Here is a 20,257-nt window from a genome sequence, read left to right as displayed (position 1 = left end):
TAAATAGTTGATTGTGGTTTTGTTAGTTTAATACAAAGTCTTAAAATGTTTGCTTCAAAAATGTAATTGCCAAATATGTTAAAAGGTATCTTTATTTTAATTTTTAATTTCAATTAAGAAAATTCTGTCCTGTCATTAATAATTTTAAAAGGCTTTGGTTTTGGTATACAGTAGGTACTTAAATGTTTATTATTTAACTAGAGGCCCAGTGCATGAAATTCGTGCATGGGGGAGGAGGGGTGTCCCCTCAGCCCAGCCTGCACCCTCTCCAATCTGCGACCCCTCGGGGGATGTCCGACTGCCAATTTAGGCCCGATCCCGGCAGACATCCCTCTCACAATCCGGGACCACTGGCTCCTAACTGCTCACCTGCCTGTCTGCCTGGTCGCCCCTAACTGCCCCCCTTGCCGGCCTCGTCACCCCTCACTGCCCCACCCCCGCCAGCCTGGTCACCCCCAACTGCCCCCCCTGCCAGCCTGGTCGCCCCACACAGCCTGCTGTTCAGTTGTTTGGTTGCCCTCACTAACCCCCCTTGCTGGACTAGTTACCCCTCACTGCCCCCCCCCCCCCCTGCCAGCCTGGTCGCCCCCAACTGCTCCCCCTGCCAGCCTGGTTGCCCCACACAGCCTGTTCAGTCGTTTGGTCGTCCCTCACTAACCCCCCTGCCGGCCTGGTCACCCCACACAGCCTGCTATTCGGTTGTCCATCCAGTTGTTTCGGTCATGATGGCCCTGGCTTTTTATATAGTAGGATTTTCTTAGTTTTTGTTTCATTTAAAATCAATGCTAATATAACTCCCTGGATACCTATTATGTAAAAAGATATATGAAATACCAACTTTGCCTTTAAATAAGCCTGTTTTTCTTCTAAAAATAAAAGGCTACAGAATAATGGTAATTACACAACAGAATGGCAAAGACAAGCAATACTTTCTAGCAATTTGATGGAAGAATGATTTTACTTTTCAATTTGATGAGAAGTCTCTCAGACCTTTTAAAACATCTTATTACATATCTATAGATATTCTTTTTTAGAAACATAAAGGCTGAAGATGAATCTTGTTTTTCAAAATATCCACTCACTAGAAGAGGCTCTTTTAGCTGGTACAGCTATTTCTTGGTAATCCACTGGAACATCTTCTAGGAACCTCAAATTTACCATGTCCAAAAGGGGTCATGTTATCTTTCCCATCAAAATCCACTCTTCCTTCTGCCACCCATGTCTCAATGAATGGTAAGTACAGTGTTCCCATCCACCTTGCTGCCTTACTCTGAAACCTAAGAGCCATTCTGAACTCATACCCTCTTCCATGTCCCATCTATCTAGTCCAGGGGTGGGCAAACTTTTTGACTCAAGGGCCACAATGAGTTCTTAAACTGGACCGGAGGGCTGGAACAAAAGCATAGATGGAGTGTTTGTGTGAACTAATATAAATTCAAAGTAAACATCATTACATAAAAGGGTACGGTCTTTTTTTTTATTATTTCAATAGTTTTATTCATTTCAAACATTTTAACAAGAAGAATGTAAACACTAATTATTATAATTTGAAACTTCAAAAAATGGAGGAATCATAGCACAATAACATACCTTATATTGAAGATGGCAAAGGCAAAATAAAATTGCCTAACAAAGGAAAGGTACAAAAGCCTTTCAAATTAAACTTAAATATAATAAAATAATTTAAAACTAAAACAAATAGAAAAAAACAAAATGTGTAAACAGTAAATTAAACATTTTCTTTAGTGCAACTTCCAAATTATGCCCAGGATGTAGATGTAGATGGCAATGTAGACTGGGTTGAAAGGTTTTTGGTCTTTAAAACATCAACTTCAGTGGGAACAGTGTTGTTGGTCTCCTTTTTAGCTAATGCTCTGATACTGTGCTCTCCAGGGGCGTGTCTCCCTATATCACCACGATAACGTGTCTACGCATTCCCAGGGTGATGTCGGGGGACCCGTCCGCGGGCATTACAAGGAGCCTCTGGAAGATTGAGAGGTTGTTCCTTCTACTGAATGGGCGGATATAAATCCGCCCACTCAGAAGGAGCTGCGGCCGTGTTTCCTGACGTTGCCATGTTAACACTGCTGCTGGTGAAGGAGCGGAGGGGAGAGCAAGAGAACCCTCTGCTCTTTCGGCTCCGCGGGCCGGATAGAACAGCTGAACGGGCCCGATAGAACAGCTGAACGGGCTGGATCCGGCCTGCGGGCCGTAGTTTGCCCACGGCTGATCTAGTCAGTCACCAAGACCTAATTATACTATCCTGTAATTCCAAAATTCTTCTACTTCTCTCAACTACTACTTCCCATGACTACTAATCATTTTTGTCTGGATTATTGAAAGGCTTTTTAAACTAATCTCTATGACTCTAGGGTTACAGTTTCTCCAGTCTTTTCTAAAGGCTGTGGTGTGAAGAGTGTGTTTTTAAAAAGAAAATCTGATTAGGAGCCTTCAATGTCCCAGTCCCTTCTAGCTTCCAATATAAAGTCTAAACTCTTTAATATGAAACAGAAGGCCCTGCATGATTTACTTTATTTTCCTTTCTTGGCGCCTCTCTTTCCATTCATCTTCTTGTATACTATGCTCCTTGCAAAGAGATCTTCATATGTACTACTAGTGGCCCAGTGCACGGATTCGTGCACATTGAAAGGAATCAGGCTCCCTCCTCTCTGGTTCCAGGGTGCATCATCCGAGAACCACTGCTGTCAAGTCACAGCAGCTCGGCAGCTCCTACGTTGAGCGTCTGCCCCCTGGTAGTCAGTGCGCGTCATATGTATGGGCCAGTTGGCCGGTCACTTAGCCTTTCATATATATAGATTAGAGGCCCAATGCACGAAATTCTTGCACTTGGGGCTTGGGGGGAGGGAATCCCTCAGCCCAGCCTGCACCCTCTCACAGTCCGGGAGTCCTTGGGAGATGTCCAACTGATGGCTTAGGCCCGTTCCCCATGGTGAGCAGACCTAAGCCATCAGTCGGACATACTTAGTGCTGCCACAGAGGCAAGAGAGGCTCCTGCCACCATTACTGTGCTCACCAGCCATGAGCCCAGCTCAGGGCTTCTGGCTGAGCGGCGCTCCCCCTATGGGAGTGCACTGACCACCCGGGGTCAGCTCCTGCGTTGAGCGTCTGCCCCCTGGTGGTCAGTGCGCATCATAGCGATCAGTCGTTCTGCCGTTCGGTTGATTTGCGTATTAGCCTTTTATTATATAAGATGTTTTTAAGTTAGCCCAGAAGACATTCTGCATCATTCATTATATAAGAATATCATTAAATCTTCATTATCATAATTTCGTATTTGCAAAATTAGCCTGCTTACTAAGATTTATTTGTAACACAGCCACCCCCACCACCCACAAATCAATGCTCATGGCACTTTTATGGTCATTTGCACAAAGCTATGAAAAATTTGAGTTGCTCAGATCCACACATCCCCAGCTCAGGTCAAACAAGGCTCTTATACTCTAAACAAGTGTCCTTCCCACAATCTATCTAGTACAGCTGTGGGCAAACTACGGCCCACGGGCCGGATCCGGCCTGTTCAGCTGTTCTATCTGGCCCGCGGAACCGAAAGAGCAGAGAGTTCTCTTGCTCTCCCCTCCGCTCCTTTACTTTGAATTTATATTAGTTCACACAAACACTCCATCCATGCTTTTGTTCCGGCCCTCCGGTCCAGTTTAAGAACCCATTGTGGCCCTCGAGTCAAAAAGTTTGCCCACCCCTGATCTAGTACCACTTTTTTTTCTTTTGCATTTTTATGCTTTTTGTTGGTGATGTCACTGTTTAAAACGGTCCCCAAGTGTTAGCGCTGAATTGCTGTCTTTAGTGTTCCTAAATCAAGAATGCTGTGGTATGCCTTACAGAGAATATATGTTACACTAGAGACCCAATACATGAAAATTCATTCAAGAGTAGGCCGCCCTAACCGGTTTGGCTTAGTGGATAGACCATCGGCCTGCGGACTCAAGGGTCCCGGGTTTGATTCCGGTCAGGGGCATGTGCCTTGGTTGTGGGCACATCCCCAGTGGGGGGTGTGCAGGAGGCAGCTGATGGATGTTTCTCTCTCATCGATGTTTCTAGCTCTCTCTCCCTCGCCTTTCCTGTGAAAAATCAATAAAATATATTTAAAAAAAAAAAAAAAAAAAAGAGTAGGCCTTCTTTTCCCCGGTAGCATACACTGGCTTCCCTTCGGTCCCTGGGCCCAGGGCTTCCCTCCTCCGGCCGCCGGCAGGCAGCCGACACCCGGCTGCTTCCTTCCTCCAGCCAATGGAAGGCACCCGGGACCTGGGCTGGCCTCCCTCCAGCCCCAGCTTTATCAGGAAGGACGTCCAGTCTAATTAGCATATTACCCTTTCATTATTATAGATAAGCTTCATTCAGACATGAGTTATAGTGCCCTTGTGAGTTCACTGTTATTGAATCAACAATATGTATTAAATAAGATGTCTTTAAACAGAAGCACAAATAAAACAAGATTATGTATTGGTCAACTGATGAAAATGTTATGAACAGAGGCTTGCAGGAACCTGACCTTGTATTTTCTCTAGGAGTAATGGTTCAGTATTCACTAATTCAGTGTTCAGTGATTTGCTAACATAACTATGGCAAACAATGAGAATTGACTATATATAAATATTTTGATATAAAAGATTTCTATAAGTGAAGTCAAAGTTTACTTTTTGAAAATTGTGATTTTCACTGTCAAATTTCACTCAAATAATAAATTTTTAAAGAAAAGTCTAAAATGTACTTTTTTAAATGTTTTCAAAAGTATAGCATTTTGTTCTATTTTAAAATTATACCTTTAATAAATTAATAAAGCCCCTGACAATTTCTATACCATTTTTGCATTTTTATGTGAATTAAAATTAATTCAAATGAATTATTATATATTGTTTTGTCCCAAATAGAAAACTATGAATTTGCTAACCATATATTTAGTTATTAATTACTAAAATAAAAATCAATGTGAACAATTAGAGGACAAGTAGTTATGGCATTCATGTTTCATATACCTAATATTATGTACATTCACTACATTTCAAAATTTTTGATGAATAAATAAGTAAAAGAACTAAAACTCTGTTGCTCAATGGTTAAAGCATCACCCCTTGCACCAAAGGGTCAAGAGTTTGATTCCTGGTCAAGGACACACACCTAGGTAGCAGGTTTGATTTCTGGCCCTGGTTGGTGCATGTGCGGGGAGGCAACCAATCAATGTGTCTCTCTCACACCCATATTTATCTCTCTCTCTCTCCATCCTTCCCAGTGGGAGAAAGATCAATATCACATGACCTCACTCATTTGTGGAATATAATGAACAACATAAACTGATGAACAAAAATAGTTCCAGAGACATAGAAGCATCTAACCATCAAACGTCAGAAGGAAGGCAAGGGAGGGTGTGTGTGTGTGTGGCGGGGAGGGTAAGAGATCAACCAAAGGACTTGTATCTATGCATATGAGCATGACCAATGGACACAGACAACAGGGGGTTGGGGCATGTGCTGGGGGGCAGGAGCGGGCGGGAGAGGTCAATGAGGAGAAAAGAAGATATATGTAAAACTTTCAATAATAAATAATTTTTAAAAAATCAAAGGAAAAATATCCTCAGGTGAGGATTAACAACAAAAAAGAAGTAATTAAACACAAGGTAATACACCAAGAAATAGTCTGAATAAGCATGTAGGGTAAAATAACTAATTAACTGAATTATAATCTAGTAAAAATACATTTCTTTTAATTAGATGACAATAACTACAAAAATAGCTAACACTGAACAGTTAAATGGGACAGCCACTGTTTAGCACTTAACATGGATAATTTCGCCCTGGCTGGTTTGGCTCCGTGGATAGAGCATTGGCCTGCGGACTGAAGGGTCCCAGGTTCGATTCTGGTTAAGGGCACATGCCTGGGTTGTGGGCTCGATCCCCAGTGTGGGGCGTGCAAGAGGCAGCCGATCAATGATTCTCTCTCACTGATGTTTCTATATCTCTCTCCCTCTCCCTTACTCTCTGAAATCAATAAAAATATTTTTTTAAAAATGAATAATTTTATTAAATTCTCAAAATACTCTGAAAAGCAATTACTTTTTCCTCATCTACAGAAGCAAGACCTGATACACAGAGGGTTAACTTGTCCAAGGTGAGGCAGTTAAGACTTCAGAGCTCCAGTGGTTTACCACTGTGTCAAACTGAACATCTTTAAACCTTCAAGTTATAGAAATATGTCTCTACAATAGCCTGAGATATTTATTAAAAATGAAAATACCTGGCTTTTAGTCCAAGACACACTGAATTAGAATTTCTGGAGGTAGAAGTTAAGAGGGTATATTTAGCAGACATCCCAGGTGATGAGCAGCCACAGTGAAGTTTGAGTCACCACTTTTAAGTATATATAACTGACCCCTTATTCCTATGCTCAATGCACACCTAATTAACTACACCAGAAAACATCTTGCCTTCTCTATCTTTTGTCTTTATTCACATTATCAGCTACTCTGGAATGCCCATTTTATTTATTCTTCAAACCCTACTCAAATCCCACCCCCACCAAGCTTTTCCCGAATGTGCATTTCTCTCTTCTCTTGATCTGCCACTGAACTTTAAACCTCCAATATAGTATTTCTTCAGGTTATCTAAGGAAGCAGTATACTTAATTGATAAGCAGGATAGGACAGGGTTTCCTTTTTATCTTCTAAAAAGCTTAATTAACATGGTGCCTGAGTAGATATAATTTTTTAAAGGTTGGAATTCAAGAATTGAATTATGAATCCTTTTATCCATCAATGTTTAGGATTTGACCCAAAAGATAAATATTAGTCAACAAATTAACATATGAATCTGGCTTCTTTAATACAATATACAGATGATGTATTGCAGAATTGTACCCTTGAAAACTATATACTTTTATTAACCAATATCACCCCAATAAATTCAGTAGAAAACACACACACACACACACACACACACACACACACACACACACACACACACACAGCATGTTATAACCCCTCAAACCATCTTGGAAGGAAGGTTGATGCCTCAATACTTGGAGGGGAAAAAAGGGAAAAGATCAGAAAAAATATAATAACTAATTTATACATGTTAATACTGACATGGTTATCAGAATTGGTGGTATTGTGGGTGATTTTATTTTCTTCTACAAAACTTTCCTATGTATTCCAAGTTTCCTAAAATGAATATGTAGTTCTTCCAAAATCAGGAAAATAATCTCAATAAATAGATTCATTTAAAAAAAGACTAAGTAGACCTGGCTGGTATGGCTCAGTTGGTTGGAGTAGTCCCGTACACCAGAAGGTGGGGGGTTCAATTCCCGGTCAGGGCACATACCCAGGTTATGGGTCAATCCTGGTCGGGGCACATGTGGGAGGCAACCAATTGATGTTTGTTTCTCACATCAATGTTTCTCCCTCCCTTCCTCTCTCTAAAATCAATTATAAAAAATTTTAAAAAGACTAGGTAAAATAAATTTTACCCATAGTAAATTAACATCAGATTAATTTTCTAGTTATCTACAACTTCTTAAGCTGTAAATACTTGATAATGCTTGATTTCAACATCTGCTCTAGCCTCAAAATGTCCATATAAGGTGAGTAACAAGAATACAACAGCTATATAATAAAGGCAAAATGCATGTTAACCATTTCTGACATTATCTTATCAATTCTGAAATCATCTTATCAATTTAGAATGACAACAATTGATGCTATTAGTTTTATGCATTATTTATTACTTATTAACTGCTATATTTCCATTTAGAAATATGTGGGAACCTTATAGACCAGGGGTAGAGGAACCTTTTATCTGCCAAGGGTCATATGAATATAACATCATTCTCAGGTCATACAAAATTATCAACTTAAAAATTAGCCTGCTGCCCTAGTTTGACTCAGTGGATAGAGCGTGGGCCCATGGACTGAAGGGTTCCGGGTTTGATTCCAGTCAAGGGCACATAGTTTGGTTGCAGGCTCAATCCCAGCCCTGTTCGGGTATGTGGAAGGCAACCAATCAATGTCTGTCTCTCATATCAATGTGTGTGTCTCTCTCAATCTCTCCCCCTCCCTTACACTCTCTAAAAACCAATGGAAAAATATCCTTGGGTGAAGATTAACAATAAATAAAAAATACCCTGCTATAGATGATCATTTAATTAACTCACCCCTAATTAACTCACCCCTAATGCCTTGTGGCAGGGCCAAACCAAATGATTTCATGGGCCTTATACAACTCAAGGGTCAGACGTTCCCCACCCATCATAGAGACTCAAATAAATAAAAATCTATGAAAAAGTAGATTTTGGTACATATCAAATTTTCGTAGAGTTGTGTTCCTAGGACTATCCTATCTAATGAAAGAGTAATATGAAAATTGACCATCACTCCAACACACAAGATGGCTGCCCCCATGTGGACACAAGATGGCCACCACAAGATGGCCTGCAAGGAAGGGCAGTTGGGAGGGACCAGGCCTGCAAGGGAGGGCAGTTGGGGGTGATCAAGCCTGCAGGGGAGGGCAGTTAGGAGTGACCAGGCCTGCAGGGGAGGGTGGTTAGGGGTGACCAGGTTGGCAGAGGAGGGAAGTTGGGGGCGACCAGGCCTGCAGGGGAGGGCAGTTAGGAGTGACCAGGCCTGCAGGGGAGGGTGGTTAGGGGTGACCAGGCTGGCAGAGGAGGGAAGTTGGGGGCAACCGGGCCTGCAGGGAAGGGCAGTTGGGGAGGACCCAGGCCTGCAGGGGAGGGCAGTTAGGGGCAAACAGGCTGGCAGGGGAGCAGTTAGGCATCAATCAGGCTGGCAGGGGAGCAGTCAGGTATCAATCAGGCTGGCAGGGGAGTGGTTAGGGGGTAATCAGCTGGCAGGCAGAAGCGGTTAGGGGCAATCAGGAAGGCAGGCAGGTAAGCAGTTGGGAGCCAGCAGTCCTGGATTGTGAGAGGGATGTCCGACTGGATCGGGCCTAAACGGGCAGTCAGACATCCCTCGAGGGGTCCCAGATTGGAGAGGGTGCAGGCTGGGCTGAGGGACACCCCCCCGCCATGCACGAATTTCATGCACCGGGCCTCTAGTATATCATAAAATCAAGTATGTTCTACATGATCTATGTTCTGAAAGATTTCATTCCATTTATAATGTGAATCCCCCCAAAATATGAATTTGCCTGTTTGGGTTATTTTGGAATAAAAAATTAAAGTGGCAATAGTGTGAATTTTTAGTGAATTCCTTTCTTTCATGCCCATGGTAGGTAAACACTGCCAACAGACTGTTGCACCCTCCTATATTTTAAAATATTTAAAAAGTGCCTATTATGTGTTATTCTAGATACTTGGAATATCTTTCATAACCAAAACAAAGAGCCCTGCCCTCAAGGGACTTACATTCAAGCAGTAGATATGGTCCCATCATTCAGACTTGGCACCACAGTTTTAAAGGTATTTGCTAACCCTTTTGTAGACTCAATAAACACAGTCAATGGCAGAACTGTTAGAGTGATGTGTGCAGGAGTTGTACTGTAGATATTCTATGTGGGATAATAATGCTACAAAATCAAGCTAGTATGCCCACTAGAAAACAATGCTCCAGCTTATTAGAGAGGACAAAGGGTACATTCTTAGATACAACTAAAAAAAAATCAAAGGAAGCCAAGAAGAAAAGCTTCTAAGGTGGTGAAGGAAATCACTGTCAATGGAATGTGACACAGTGACAATAGTAGCAAACAAAATTTTCATTTGGAGCTTTAGATGAGGCTCTTCATCCAGAGAGTACAAATTTCATGTAACAATAAGATTTATAGGAACACACCATTATGGAAGAATCCTACTGTTTCCTCCAGAAGGAAGTGAAGGCTGGTGAGTCTGTACCAAGGTGTAGGAAATTCCATCCTACTGACAGGGCAAATTAGCAAGGGTGCTCTCTTCCTGCAGCATGGGTCTGAAATGTGATGGAGGACCATTAGCCAATGCAGACCTTCCATTTATTTTTACTAACTCATCTAGGAATAAATGATGTAATTAGTAGAAATGAAAACAATATTGTACAGAAGTTTGAGCCAGTCTTTGAGCCAGAAAACTCAGATTTGGGCATGGGGGTTGGGGAGCTGACTATATACAAATAGACTGTATAGACATCTTACAAACCCAAACTTACAAAAGGACAGCATTTGCTACAGTTTAGTGTAATAATCCATCTTCTGCATGCTCCTTTGTTTTTAATTAAATGTGGACAAAAAAACAACTGGTAAAACATCTGAACACTGTCTCTGTCAATCTAGAATTAACATCTTGTTTTATAAAAAGATAAATAATACTTTGGAATTAGTATATCAATTTTCCATTATAGACCCAAACCTACTAAAGGAAAGTATTTGCTAGAGTTTAGGTAGTATAATAATCCATCCTTTTCAGTTCATATAATACCTGACTTTGACACCTATTAAGAAATATGCACCAGAAAGCTACTTCCACTAAAAGAAAAGTATAAGTGGTTGAAAATTCTCAGCTCCAGTACAAATGTACAGTTTAAGGGAGAAGGAAAAAGATAAGAAATGTCCCTTTCTATCATTGCTCCTTATTCCTAAGGAAGTTGTCTTATAGGGAACATTAGCCTTAGATTCAAATTCAGTTCTACCCAATCATTTAGTCATATGACATTGGCAAATTACATATACTTTCTGATCCTGTCTCTTCATGTATAATTAAATACCTACCTCATCCACAATTTTTCTGTGTATTTTGGAAAGGCATTTCAAAGATTTAAGTTAACTTGATAATGCACATGAATGCGTACCATAACACCTGCCACAGAACAGACTTTTTTCCTTAACCAATGGCTAAGAGAAGGAGTGACTTGGGTAAAAAATAGAAAGGACACAAAAGGGAAAATTACAAACTCCACATTAAGTCCTTCCCTCTTTTCCCTAAGCCCTTCTCTATTTTCCTCATTTTTGTTTCTCATTCCTAATCTTTTGAAGCTTTCCCATTCTTCACACGGTCCTATAGGGTTAGAGTAGGAAGCAGGTAGGATAAACTAGGGAAGCTCTGTACCTTAGCTTAACAGTAAGGCCTCATTGGGAGAGTCCTAGTATCCCAAAGTGGAACTCATAACAGTGATTTCTAGAGTGAGGCGCTAGGAAGGTGAGAAGGTATGGTGATTGGAAAGGCTATGGATTCACCCACTGTATAATCATAGCATCTATCTAGTAGGCCAAATATTTCATCTGTTCAAGAGCTCAGCAGGTTAAAAAAAAAAACACAAAACCTGAAAATCAGTTAGAACACATTTACCACTGAAACTGTTATACCCGTTAGTTTTTTTTTTAATGTTTTTATTGATTTCAGAAAGAGAGAGAGAAAAATATCAATGATGAGAGAGAACCATTGATCAGCTGCCTCTTGTACGCCTCCTACTGGGGATTGAGTCCACAACCCCGGCATGTGCCCTGACCAGGAAATGAACTGTGATCTGGTTCATGGGTTGACAATGCTCAACCACTGAGCCAGACCATTAGGTTTTTATAGGTAAACTCTAATAAGCTGCCTGGAAATCTAACCTAAAAGGCTAACCTTACAGAAAAGACTTTTTCTGGGAAAAGATTTTGATTTTCAAGTAAATGTCTAACAAACTTTGGGAACATAATCTGTTTGTTTTTACAAAATTATTTTGCAAACCTTAAAAAAAGCTAACTATTTTGAAGTGCCCCGTGCCTATTTTGTTCTAAATATTAACTACATGTTGAAGAAAAATATCCAGAACAATTACTTTTTGTCAATTAAAAAAATTAAATGTGTTAATGTGGCTATTTTCCTATAAATTGTGGCAAAGCTGTCATCCAAATAATCATGATTACTGTTAAGTGACATCACAACTACCTGCATTAATGAATAATTAAGTCCTTACTTTTCTAATATTACTGCAAAATTAATTGGAAATGGTTTTTAAAAGCCTTTCTTTCAAATGTGTCTTCTTATAGTAAAACTTCTAAATAGGTGTTGTGGAGCTTGTGTATGTGAGCCACAAATACCTGTAATGAACTATAATATCTAGAAAAACATCAAAGTCTTTCTGCCCTGGCCAGGTAGTTCAGTTGGTTGGAGTGTCATCCCGATACACCAACTGGTTGCAGGTTCACTCCCTGGTCAGGGCACATAGAAGAAACAATCAATGAATGCATAAATGGGGGACCAACAAATTGATGTTTCTGTCTCTCTCCCTTCCTCTCTTCTCTCTAAAAAAATCAATTCTTTCTGCCTAGAGAATTAAATCAGTTTACTTGAGGCTACACCTATATAATGCAAAAGGATTTATTAAGATTTCAGAGGAATCACCAACTAATATGAAAAACCAGAGAAGTATTGCAAGGGACTGTCATACTAAAAAGATCTCCAATATACAAAATTTGTAACAGTCTCATAACCACAGCCAGTTCTGTCCAACTGTGAATTCTAAAAGGCAACAGTTATCTGCAATAACTTTCATAACATCAAAACCAGCATAGTGTTTGTCACACCACATGTTTAATAAATGTCCAACTTAATGAATGATGTAATACTACATTTGCCTGAGAAAGTTCAATGCCAATTCTACATGTCAGGTTTTCACTATAACCTTTGCTTACCTGTTACCCAATATTGTATCAAATTCTAGATTCTAAAACATTTCCTTAATTTTTAAAAAAATATATTTTATTGATTTTAGAGAGGAAGGAAGAGGGAGAGAGTGATAGAAACATCAATGATGAGAGAGAATAATTGATTGGCTGCCTCCTGCACGCCCCCTACTGGGGGATCAAGCCTGCAACCCAGGCTCGCGCCCCTGGCCGGAATCGAACCCGGGACCCTTCAGTCCACAGGCCAACGCTCTATCCACTGAGCCAAACCAGCCAGGGCATCCTTAAATATTTTATCAATACAAAAACTTTAACTGTACTAGAACCACACATTTACATAAGGCTGAAAAGATACTAGAAACCATCTGACCTAACTACCTCCTGTTTCAAATGGTGAAACTGAGGCCTATGGAATATACTGAATTGACAAAGGCCTCACAGCTCTTCATTGTCAGAAGTGGAATTAAAATACAGATGGTCTTCTACCTTTTTTTAAAATATATTTTTATTGATTTCAGAGAAGCGGAGAGAGAAACATCAATGATGAGAGAGAATCATTGATTGGCTGCCTCCTGCACGCCCCCTACTGGGGACTGAGCCCACAACCCGAGCATGTGCCCTTGACCACAATCGAACCCAGGACTCTTCAATCCGCAGGCCGGTGCTCTATCCACTGAGCCAAACCGGCTAGGGCTACCTTTTAGTCTTTTTCTTATTACACTACAGTTGCCTTCTCTGCTCCTTTACAAATGCCTATTACTTTTAAAGTATCCTTAGCCATAAAATACGAACTGCATCAGAATAAAATTTAGAAATCTATAAATTTCCCATGGAACAATTATAAGTATTAACTTATACAGCAAAAGTCACCAACTAGTCCTGGCCAGGTAGCTTGGTTGGTTAGAGCAATGGTCGGCAAACTCATTAGTCAACAGAGCCAAATAACAGTACAACGATTGAAATTTCTTTTGAGAGCCAAATTTTTTAAACTTAAACTTCTTCTAACACCACTTCTTCAAAATAGACTCGCCCAGGCCGTGGTATTTTGTGGAAGAGCCACACTCAAGGGGCCAAAGAGCCGCATGTGGCTCGCGAGCCACAGTTTGCCGACCACTGGGTTAGAGCATTGTCCCAATCTCTGGTCAGAATAATACCCCACCATAGACACACACATACAAGAATCAACCAATGAATGCATAAATAAGTGGAACAACAAATCAATGATTCCCTCTCTCTCCCTTCCTCTCTGAAATCAATAAAAATATATTTAATATATAAATCTTATTAAAATGACCCTTAAATTCACATTTGCAAGTGTTTAAACAGTTCTAGAAAATTTTTTTCTGGAACAAAACTTTGAGGGTAAAAAAAATACATATATATATATATCAAAAGAATTTGTTTTAACATTAGCTTATAAAAAAGCACCAAGCTAGTTTTAGAAAATTTTAGTAGAGGTGTTGTGTGTGGAAGAAGTCATATAACAGAACCAGATTTCTGTATACAATTAAAAAATTAAGTATTTATTCTACTAGGGACTCTTCTTAAAGACTCATGTAAAAGAATTCCTTTCCACAGTGAGCACTAGATAAAATATATCAGTCATAGAAAGAAAAAAATAATAATGCAAGGAGAAATGCACTTTTACATCGGAGTTTTGTGGGAGCACAAGGAAGGGAATCAATACACCAATGTCATGCTAAGTATGTGCTATAATGACAATGTATACCTGTTAATATTCAACTGTGTAGTCTTCTATACCTCTTCCTTCCTCTTGGTTATACAAGTTTGAGTGCTGTTTCTCCCAATACTCTCTATCCCCAATCCAAAATTAGCCAGAACCCTGAACCACCAAGTTTCAAAGCCAGGACTAATATAACGAATTGTCTTTGTAGATTTTCCAACAGTAGTGGTAAAAGAGAAGACAAGATACTACGGCTCTTTCTTGGCATGTTTATAAACTTAGCAACATTTCAGAAGCAGCAAACATTGCCTATGGCACATTCCAGTCTGCGGCTTGCCATATTTAGATGATATTTTACCTGCATTTATTGATGTCCATCTTCTCATATCCCATAAGTAAAAGAAGAATAACAGGAAATAGAATCTAGGGTTCCTACTTGCAAAATTCAGACTGCAGGGGATATGTAGTTCTAGATCTCTTTAAGGTCTTCTACTTCCTGGGAAAAAGTGGGGAATCCAAAGAACCTGCTTTATAAACTCTCCTGCCACCCTCAAACAACAGTAACAGTTGCAGCATTTCTGAGAGCTTAAAGCAGCTTAAAGCAGCATAGAGTAAGTATATGATATATGCCTCATATATACACTCAAACAAGGGAAACTGAAGGGCAATGCTATCCCAGGCATAGAGGCTTAAACTCAGTCCTACAATACCTCACTGGTACATCATCCTGTACTCTGAAATTACTCTTTCCTGGAGTGAGCTTCAAGATCTTAAAAGTAACACCAGGTAAACCCAATCCAGACCAGGATATGTTGCCATCAAGTCGGCTAGTTCCAAAACAGTAGTAGTGCTACTGCTTCCAATGATTCCTTGGAATACAGACATGTTAAAATTACACTGGCAGCAGCATTGGCTCTTCTCTCTCACCCTCTGCTGTTACTATACCTCCTTTTGCTAAATCTGCCTCTGAGTGTAGACAGGAGCTGGATGGTTCATAATCACCCAGCAGCTGCAGCTGAGCAATACTCGGGCTAATTGTGGCGCTGAAGCAGCTGAGAGGAAGAAAAGCGGTAATACATACCCCGCCATAGAAACACACAAACTGCTGTACACACTACCAATAAGATAACAAAATACTTTAATAGGAACAGATTATTTCCTTTAAAGAAAGGCAGTTATATCTTGCTAGAGGAACTTGTATTTGTATTATAGACCTATTTAAATGTGAAGATGACCTAAGCCATGTAGGGTTAACAATGGAAGATCTTAACTAAAACTTCCTGTAAATATTCATGTAACAAAGCCAGCACCACAAACATCACCTTCATAACATTACTGAAAGTTCCTGTGATATAAGAAATTGGCACAGATGTGATCCCTTCTTTCACTCTACATTACAAAATGCCAACAACTAAAAGCTATCAACAACTAAAACAGCAAGCCTTACATAAAACAAGTAGCATAATGCAATGATTCTCAGCATTTTTGAAACTCCAATGCCATATTGTAATTTTCTTTCTTTTGAAACAAAACATACTCCTTTAGGTGTTATACGACACATCTTCATTTAACTTAAGTAAACACATATTTTATGCTCAGAATTTCATGACATCCTTACGAGTATCAAAACTAAGAATATAAAAACTGATCTAAATAAACTATTACTATGCCAGAAAACTGAATATGAATAAAAGACTTTACTTTGATGCCATAATTAATTCTGAGTTTTAACTGTTGTTATATAATTTTTTGTAAAATAAAGTGTATTTAATACTTAATGACCCAACAGTATCCATTAGTTTAATAAACATATTTTGATACCTACTAATTGTCAATATAAAAGCTGAAGAGGATTGAAAGTTAGTAAAAACCTGGTGTCTTCTCTCAAAATATTAACATGTTATTTATATGTCAAAGAAGTTGCATGCACTAGCTGGATATAATAATTATTATTTAATAAGTCTAAACCTGTTTGCAAAGGACAATTTAAGAGTATTCTAAAGTCAGTCACCAAATGTTAAGTAATTTATTTTAATACCTTATATAAAATAGATTACACACAGGCTTCTTTAAAAAAGAAAAAAAGTTTTATGTAAACTACAACACAGATACAGAAAAGCACACAGAACAAATGTATGGCTTAATGATTTATACTAAGGCCAACACCCTTGCAAACACCACCAGGTTAAAAGAACTTTGCCACCACTTATGAAGCTAGGTCTCCAATCACAACTTCCTCCCTCCTCCCATACCTTTACTTCTGTAGAAATCACTTCCTTGCAGGTTTTAAAAAATACATACAGATTTATCACCCAAGTTTGTATTCCTAGGCAAAGTTTAGTATTGCTCTTTTAAATTTTTATACTAGTATAATTAAGCTTCTTTTTAGCATAATGCTAGTAGAAACTAATGATGTCTACACTGAACATGAGATTGAGAGTTAAATATATTTATAAAGAAAAATTACTCACATTAATAAAATACGATCTAAAAAGACACAGCGTTAACCTTTGTATAAAGAAGTCTTATACCAGGGGCTGGTAACATTTATACTGGGTCATTGCTAGTCATTTAGAATATTTATTCTTCTAACACTACATACCACAAAGGAAATTTATTTGCATGGACACTGACTTTAGTTTGTTCTTTTGTTTTTGGTGATGAAACCAGGGAACAAACCAGGGATGCACAGTCATTGATTTTGTAGCTTGAGAATTTCCGGAATTTAAAAAACCAAAAACTGAAACCATGTATTAACATTATACTTCAGTCATAAGACAAATTCCACCTATCCCAGGAAGATAGGTCAAAGCTGTAATTTCACTTTCGGTTGAACAGAAAGGATTCAATTTTGTGGTTTATGAAGTCAGCAAGAACATACTGCAAAATTAAAGCTAATATAACATTATGGTGGCTACAGCAGACTACATACTTTAAGAGCTCTTTTACCTTTATTATTCTGAAAACATAGATACGAACTGTCTTGTATTCAGATTCAGATAAAAGGCAAATGGTTTTGTTTGTTTGTTTGTTTCAAATTTAGGACCCTAGGAATTGTCAACCAGCATTCAAAATCTCCACTGAGTTTTAGCTAATGTCCAAAAGTTAAAATGTAATTAAATACCCTTTTCTTCAATATCAACTATGGCAGGGGTCTCATTCAAATAAAACAAGTGTAAGGTTTAGTGATAAACAACTTTCTTACAGAACAATATATGAAAATCACATATGATGTATACAAGATCCTTGGCTTCCAATATAAGGCGCTCCTTCATTACCTGTCCATTCAAAATGTTTCCTGTCCACTGTGTGCCAAGTACTGCAGCTAGTTAAGATACTGAATTTACCACGCTTGCCTTAAATGCATAGTCAAGCGTACACATTTAGTAATATTTTCCTCAGTGTGTAATTTAACATTAGAAATTTAACTAGATGGTTTAAACACCCTTAGAATTATCAAGACACCGTTAGTACTGCAATCTTACAGTTACAATACACAAATAGACTATAATCATATATATGCATATGTGAAAGCATCTATGTGCACACACACCGGTGGGACATATATACATAATAAACCGCACGAACATAAAGTTGTGATTCCACTAGAGACTTTTCATTTCTTTAATTTATAAATTGTTAGTGTATTATTCCAAGCCTGTTTCAATTAATTACGCAGAAAATAATTCAACCAAATCCAAACTACGCTGTATCTCATTCACTACAAAACAAAATTAAAGCAGTCCCTACATCGGGCATGATTTTCGAAGAGCTTCTTAAAACAACGCTGCCCTACCCCATTAAAGCAAAAGCTGGAAGCAATTATCAAGAAGGAAAAACACACTTTAAAACAAAATTTTCTGTAACGTGTGGACAGAGGAGACGGAGTGGCATAAGACTGTCCAAGTGGATGCTGAATGGCATATTTCCCAACCCCCAACACATAACAAAGGAAAACTTTAACATGTTGTGGTTTTCAATCAAACCAAGTGAAGCGAGAGGCTCACCCACTCGCCCCACACACACCCTCGTCGGCTCGGCTCTCCCGGCACAGCTGCCGCCGGCGTAGGTCAGCACTTAGACCCCGACCTCTGGGCCGCTACCCTCGCCGCTCACTCCGGGGTACGAGCCAAAACACACCTCGCCTCACCTCGCCGGGCGGCCCACACGACCCTAAGGACGCGGGGGCTGGGGGTCCGAGCGTTCCCAGCACCTTAAGTCGGACTCGGGTGGGAACGGGACGGACTGGACCGGGCGGAGACCGAGGCTGGGGGCGAGCAGGTAGCGTCGGGAAGGAGACACGCCCGCCGGACAGGCCGGGTCGGGGGAGGGGAGAAGTTTCTCCTCAACTTCCCGACTCGGAGCCGGCGGGGGCGGGGAGCGGCGGCGCCTCCGGGCGCGGGCGGGCGCCGGGGCCTACACTGCCCGGCCGGGGTCGGCCGCCTCCGCCCGCGGGGCCTCGTCCAGTCCTTACCTGCCCTCCAGTCGTGCTCGCATGGGTCGCTGCTCCTGGGGCTCCGGTGGTGGGGAGGGGGCGGCGGGCGGAGGCGAGGCCCGCGGGGCCCTCTCCCGCCTTCCACCTCCTCGTCCCGGCGCCGGGCGGCAGCGACGACAGCACGGTCGACCCCAGACTTGTTACTTCAGGAGGAGGGAATTCCCGGGCTCCCGCCCCTCGCCCTCCCTCTCCATCTCCCCTCCGCGCGGCGCCCGCCCCGCTCCTGGCACCGCCCCTCGGCGGGGGCGGGGCGGGGGCCGCAGCCACCTGCGCGCGGCCGCCCGCGACCGGAACTCGCGCCGCGCCCACCAGGCTCCCGCGGCCCCTACCTTCCGGCGCCGGCGCGGAGCCCCGCGGGCCGCGGACCTGCCCCGCCGCGGGCCTCCCGGGTGGCGTGTCGGAGTCACTGATCCCGACCCAACATGGCGGCGGGGTCCGAGGCGGATTCCCGCGGCGGCGCGGGGGGCGTGGAGGGGAGGCTCTGTGCACGCGGAGAGCCGACCCGCCGTGCTCTCCCTACCCGCGGACCCTGCGGCCGCCGCGGAGATGGAGCCGGGGGCGCAGATTCTGTCCCCTCCGCCTCTCTCCTTTCCCTCGCCCGGGTCTCTGAGGTGCCGAGGGCTTTGGGGCTTTGTTTGTTTTGCGGGGAGGACAGAGTTCAGGGTTTCTGGTGGACAGTTTGCTCCCCGTACCATGCTCCCGCACTCACTGTGGTTGATAGTAAAATCTCGGCTCCGCCGGGCGAACGGGCGTGTCGGGTGTTACTAACACCCTCATCACCGGCCCGGTCGCCGTCCAGCAGCACTCGCGTCGGGCCTCCTTCGAGCCCGTCCCAGCCCCGGGAGCTTCCTGTTGACTGTAGGTTGAACCGAAGCGGAGTTTTGTTGGCGGCTCGCCCGGAGATGAGATCTCTGGCTTAGCTCGGGGCAGCTTATTTGTACGGGATCCTGGCAGCGTCCCAGGGAGGGAACTGGGACAGGTATTATCCTGCTTGAGAGCGATGGAAACTGAGGCTGCCACCCTGAAAGTGCGGCAGGCAGAACTGGAGTCCTGCGCATCTGAATCCAAGAACTGTTTTTTCTTTCTTTCTTGCCTTGTATCCAGTCGCTGGAGAAGGGAGAGGATCCAAGAGGAAATGGGATAAAGATGAGGGTTAGTCAAGATCGGAATGGGCTGAATATTGAGGCTTTTCTGACGAAATCACTTCTCCGTCACTCTCAGATTAAGTTCCTCTTTGTATTTCTCCTTTGGTGTGGTTGTCAAAGCTATTAATGTGGGATTGTTGGTTTCCTTTGTGGTTTTTAGCGAAATTCAATCATCTTGAACAGATAAGAAATAGTACAATCAAGTGTCAGTATTCTGGTATTCTAGGAACTCTGGAAATGCGTAGAAGGGTTTGAAAAATGTTTTCTTCAGCCCACTATGCCAAAGGTAGGCATAGCCTTTCACGTTAATAAAATGGTA

The 20,257-nt window shown here is 41.5% G+C and overlaps 1 protein-coding gene across 3 annotated transcripts in view; it reads right to left on the bottom strand.

The window, feature by feature from the left end:
* YES1 (YES proto-oncogene 1, Src family tyrosine kinase) overlaps positions 1-19,639 on the bottom strand; it is a 58,035-nt gene extending 38,396 nt beyond the window's left edge. Inside the window, exon 1 of one of the 3 annotated variants that reach the window (XM_080685341.1) lies at positions 19,503-19,639. The gene's annotated coding sequence lies outside the window, so the exon portion shown is untranslated. Of the gene's footprint in view, positions 1-18,772; positions 19,022-19,122; positions 19,212-19,502 lie in introns of those variants that run through there. The other 2 variants (XM_080685339.1, XM_080685340.1) reach the window with 2 other exon arrangements.
* Between the last annotated feature and the right edge of the window lie 618 nt (positions 19,640-20,257).

Source organism: Plecotus auritus, assembly GCF_963455305.1.
Source record: "Plecotus auritus genome assembly, chromosome: 8".
NCBI classification, from domain to species: domain Eukaryota; kingdom Metazoa; phylum Chordata; class Mammalia; order Chiroptera; family Vespertilionidae; genus Plecotus; species Plecotus auritus.
Note: the sequence above shows the minus strand (reverse complement) of the source record. Positions and strands in the feature narration are given on the sequence as shown.